The 5,890-nt window shown below is 38.4% G+C and overlaps 1 pseudogene; it reads left to right on the forward strand.

Annotated features, from left to right (window-relative positions):
- The first annotated feature begins 2,313 nt into the window (after positions 1-2,313).
- LOC115962018 lies at positions 2,314-4,137 on the forward strand (annotated as a pseudogene).
- The last annotated feature ends 1,753 nt before the right edge of the window (positions 4,138-5,890 follow it).

A 5,890-nucleotide genomic window follows, 5' to 3' on the forward strand; every position in this document is an offset into this window, starting at 1 on the left:
TTCACCGATTTAAACAAGGCTTATCTCAAGGATATCTATCTATTGCCACGCATTGACCAGCTGGTGGACTTAACCGCCAGTCATAAATTGTTAAGTTTCATGGACGCCTTCTCAAGCTACAATCAAATAAGAATGGACGAGGCAGATCAAGAGAAAATATCCTTCATCACCAGCCAAGATCTGTTTTGTTACAAGGTGATGCCCTTCGGTTTGAAGAACGTGGGGGCAACTTATCAAAGGTTGGTTAACCATATGTTTCACCCACAAATCGGGCGGAATGTAAAGGTCTATGTAGATGATATGCTGGTAAAGATAGTGATATTCAGCCTTACAGCTACACACAGAAGCTCCAGGAAGGTTCTGATGGGACAAGCATCTAAGAGATCATATATTTAATCAACAAGTAGAAGGCTAGGATGAAAGCAGGGGGAAAGAATATATAAGGGGAAGGACTCCTTGACGGAGGCGACATCTAATCTTGTAAGAAAGAAAGAAAGAATTATGTGTACTTAGAAAAAAATTGGGATATATATATATATAACAACATACCTTCCTCGGATTTGACCGAGGGGTATTTTTCTCTTCAAGTTTTACTTTTCAATCATTCAAACACCAGTCCAACCTACTTTGACACATACTTGATTCACTAAGTCTTCACATGTAAAATCCACTCTCTAACAAATCTATTGTTGTGGGCTTATTGGGCCACTACTCACATCTTGTGGGCTGAGGGTCAGTTTTAGTCCTTACAAGAATGTTATGAAACTACTTAACACATTATCATGTTTGAGCTTATTTCATTTAATAAGATTTAAGGATAGTTTAATTTAGATAAAACTCTATTATCTAGGTTCCAAGAAATTAAAATTTCAATGTCAATTTGAGAATGTTATGGAAACTACTCAACACATTGTCATGTTTGAGCTTATTTCATTTAATAAGATTTAAGGATAGTTTAATTTAGATAAAACTCTATAATCTAAGTTTCAAGAAAATAAAATTTATTTAATTTTGTGTGTGTGTGTGTGAGAGAGAGAGAGAGTGAAAAATTTGTTCATCACACGGACATTATAATCATGGCTTTTAAAATCGGACTGGCCGGGGCCAACCAATTCAATTGGGAATCGAACACCAATTTGGTTAGATAAAAATCCCTAAAACCAGTCAAAATTGGGAACTAGGACAAAAAAAAAAAAAAAAAATTGTTATTTGATCGTACCGGTTTTTAAAACCATTATTATACTAATTAAAGTAAAAAATAAAATAAAATAAGATATCCTCCTGGACTTTCATGGAAATTAAGAAAAAAAATTATATGAACTTATATGATATCTTTTTTTTTTTTTTTGGTTGATGTAATACATTTAAAATTTAAACTTATTTTGAAAAGAAATTTTGAATTTTCAATAGCACCCATGTTCATCATATAGTTTGAAAACAACAATTGTGGGGAATGGGTCAAATAAAGACAAGAAGTTGGTGGGTTTGAAGACTTCAAAAAGAGAGAAGATGGAAAGTCCAGCCCACTAAGCTTAATAAAGATAAGCTAAAGACCAAAGAAAGGGGAAACACAAACCACAAAAGGCCCAATCCATTAAGGGGCATGTGGGCTGCCATGGAAAGCTTGGTTGAGGACCTTTTTCGTCCTCGGTTGCGTACCAAGGTCATCTTATGATCCGCAGAACACCAAAGATCTGCTTGGATGAAACAAAGAAGATAAAAGGGCTTGTTTGGTTTTTTTTTTTTTTTTTTTTTCATCACTTATCACTCACTTAAATTTCATCACTCATCACTTAAGATACCCAAATTTTCCCAACCCACCCCCACCCGTTGGCACTCATCACTCAGTTCTAGCCGTGGCTTTGTTTCCAAAAAAAAAATAATAATAAAAAGTCAAGATATACGGCTGGTTGCTTTGTTTCAAAAAAAAAAAAAACCTTAAAAGTCAAAAGTTGTGGCTGAAATTTCAAAAGTTGTGTGTGTATTTACAAAAATGTCATCATAACTCTGTTTCCATAATTTGAAAACACCTAAAATGTGTTTTCAATGTCCATAATTCATCACTCAAAAATAAAATCAGAGAATTGAGTAATGGAAACAAAAACTGATAACATCCCCAAACAAACCATTCAGCCATAGAACCCACATATTTTGAGTTATGGGTGATGGAAACTGAAAATCTAAACAGCGCAACTAAATTCAACAACCTGCACCTCCGCTCTAAATGGGTATAATGAAATTTTTTTTAGTAAAATTCAGCAACCTGCACCTTCAACACTGATCTCTACGGAGGATGAAGACATTCACAATTCCATGATTGCTTGCAAATTGGCCTCCTATAATTTGTTGAGGTGGGAGAAGGATATTGAGGAGAGGAATTGGCCATTGACAGAGGAGGAGGAAGAGAAATGACTTCTGACGAGCTGAAAGAGAGGAAGATTATGAAGCTTCTGCTTCTGCTTAAGGTTAAGAATGGGACACCACCGCAGAGGAAAATGGCTTTGAGGCAGCTTACCGGTAAAGCTAGAGAGTTTGGGGCTAGCCCGTTGTTTAATCGGATTCTGCCATTGCTTATGCAGCCCACTTTGGAGGACCAGGAGAGGAGAGGCATCTTTTGGTGAAGGTTATTGACAGAGTGCTTTACAAGCTTGATGAATTGGTACGTCCTTATGTTCATAAGATTCTTGTTGTGATTGAGCCTTTATTGATTGATGAGAATTATTATGCGCGTGTTGAGGGTAGAGACTAGAGAGATTATTTCTAATCTTAGTAAAACCGCTGGTTTGGCTACTATGATTGCTGCTATGCGTCCTGATATTGATAATATTGATGAATATGTGAGGAACACCACTGCAAGAGCTTTCAGTCTTGGGATTCCTGCTCTCCTGCCCTTCTGCAAGGCTGTCTGTCAAGAGTAAGAAATCCTTTATGCCTTCCAAGAGCAGACCAGTGATGATGCCAATGTGATGCTTAATGGGTTTGGTGCAGTTGTGAATGCACTTGGGCAGAGAGTGAAGCCTTGCCTACCCCAAATTTGTGATACCATTAAATGGCGATTGAATGACAAGAGTGCAAAGGTGAGGCAGCAAGCAGCTGATCTCATTTCAAGGATTGCTGTTGTCATGAAGCAGTGCTATGAGGAACAACTGATGGGTCATCTTGGCGTTGTCTTGTATGAGTATCTGGGAGAAGAATATCCTGAAGTTCTGGGGTTGATTCTGGGAGCGCTAAAAGCAATTGTCAATGTTATCAGTACGACAAAGATGACTTCTCCTATAAAGGATTTGCTTCCTAGATTGACACCAATTTTGAAGAATAGGCATGGGAAAGTCCAGGAGAACTGCATCGACCTTGTTGGATGAATTGCTGACCGCTGTGTTGAGTTTGTTCCGGCAATGGAGTGGATGAGGATTTGCTTCGAGCTTCTTGAGATGCTTAAAGCCCACAAGAAGGGTATTCGGCGAGCTACAGTGAACACCTTTGGATGCATTGCCAAAGCCATTGGTCCACAAGATGTCCTGGCTACCCTGTTGAATAATCTCAAGGTGCAAGAACGGCAGAACCGTGTGTGTACAACTGTGGCAATTGCCATAGTTGCAGAAACCTGCTCTCCCTTTACGGTGCCGCCAGCCTTGATGAATGAGTATCGTGTGCCAGAGCTTAATGTGCAGAACGGTGCCTTGAAATCCCTCTATTTTCCTTTTTAGTACATTGGTGAAATAGGAAAAGACTACATCTATGCTGTGACCCCATTACTTGAGGATGCCCTCATGGATAGGGATTTGGTTCACAGGCAGACTACAGCTTCCGCTGTTAAGCACATGGCTTTGGGGGTTGTGAGGATGCTTTAGTCCACTTGCTGAACTACGTGTGGCCAAACATATTTGAGACTTCCCCTCATGTGATAAATGCTGTCATGGAAGCCATTGAAGGAATAAGGTTGGCCTTGGGTGCTGTTATTGTTCTAAACTACTGCCTTCAGGGGCTATTCCATCATGCCCGTAAGGTTAGGGAGGTCTACTGGTTTATAACTCGCTGTATATTGGGGCACAAGATGCACTTGTGGCGGCTTATCCTACGCTGGAGGATGAGTAGAATAATGTATACAGTAGGCCCAAGTTAATGGTGTTTGTCTAAATTGCAGTTTCATTATACCTTAGAGAGCAGATGGAATCACCCGGGGACCGGTGTTAGCATGATACGCAAATTACATCTCTTGGCTGATTTAGTTTCTTTAAATCAGTATGTTAATTAAACTATATTGACTCTCTATTATGTGTCTGTGGGTACTTCCACCTTGTTTGCTTCTTATATTATCTGTTATGTATGCAGGTGTATTTGAACTAATTGTTATTGATTCTCACACTTCTCACGTGGATTCCTTTTTGTGTTTGAAGTACGTCTTTCCATAGTCACGCTTAAATATCCTTTCTACGGTGGTTGTTGTGTTGGTTTTTTTTTTTTTTTGGTGTGGCATTAGAATCTAGTATCAACAATCTGCAACCTCAATGAACTAAAAAACATGAGCTTTAATGAGCTGTGGCAAGGGTTTCTTGGGTCCTGAATGTTGTATTTGTGTATGAATTTTTTGGATGGGTTAGGTTCTCATATGAATATCTATTAACTATATTAAAAAGAGCAAAGAGCTCGTATGAATTGTCTTTGTTGGTTAAAAAATTTGGCGAGTCCATCTATTTAGCCAAGACTCACCCATTTTGGCCAACACGCACAACAAGTAATCTCTCTCTCTCAATTTTTAGTCTAAGTTTGATTGATCCTTTGCAAAATCAAGCAAAGCCCACTTTCCGCTTTGATTAGAGATTTATATAGTTGCCTCCTTTGCGTTTTCAGCTTTTACCAGTATTGAAGAAGCCTATTCTGATTCCAATGTTGTTTTATTATGCTTCTAAAATCACCATTTATGTAAATTGCAGTTTGAGGTGTTCTTTAAGCAGCACAGGGCTTTTGATGGTAAGATCTCACATTTTCGTTCAAGTATTGCTATATCCATACTCCTTTCTTTGAATTGAAAGTGTCAGACCAATAAGATCCATTTACGAGCTATCAACTATATATATTTTAAAGGAGTTGCATAGCACATTTGAAGGGAAAAGGTTTAACAATTTTGTATATAAGGTTAATGAAAATTAATGACTTGGCAATTTGAGCAAAGTGTTTGTTTAGTCCACATCTGCCTTGACAAATATATATATATATATATATATATATATATATATATCAAGCCTTTTAAAAAATTGTTTGTGGGTTCCAGTTAGCTCAACTGGTAAAATCTCTGATGGTTGTATAAAAAATCTGGGGTTCAATCCCCGCCTATACCAAAAACTAATTGGTGTCTTGGTCTGATGATAAAGAGCTATTATCAGGAGCAGACGCCATAGAATGTTTGGGTCTACATCTCATCCGAAACTTCCAGCCACTAGGCTAAACCCTGATAGGTATCAATCTTCAACTATCTAAAAACTAGAAATTTTTATAAAAACAAAAAATCCATACCATTATTTAAACTAGTGTATAGCCCCGTACATTTACACAGGTACAATTAAAAATAATCTCAATTATATGGTTCAAACTATAATTGTTTTTTAGAAGATGTTCAAATTATATATGGTATTTGTACAGCACTGGGATACCCAAACCCATTTGGGCCTTGAGCTCCAACCCGACAGTATGGCCCATACTGTCCCTAGGCCCAGGCCTCAGGCCACCCTAAAGCCCATTGGGCAAACGATCTTCTTTGGTACATACCACACTACGTCACCTGGATCACGCCCAGTGAACCACTTCCCGAACAAAGAGACAACTACCCGGGGGTACCATCTCTCAGCTGCCCGGCAGTGCCTTAGGTCATATCTCTGTCGAGCAACTCTAC

Source organism: Quercus lobata, chromosome 9 (assembly GCF_001633185.2).
Source record: "Quercus lobata isolate SW786 chromosome 9, ValleyOak3.0 Primary Assembly, whole genome shotgun sequence".
Lineage (NCBI taxonomy): Eukaryota > Viridiplantae > Streptophyta > Magnoliopsida > Fagales > Fagaceae > Quercus > Quercus lobata.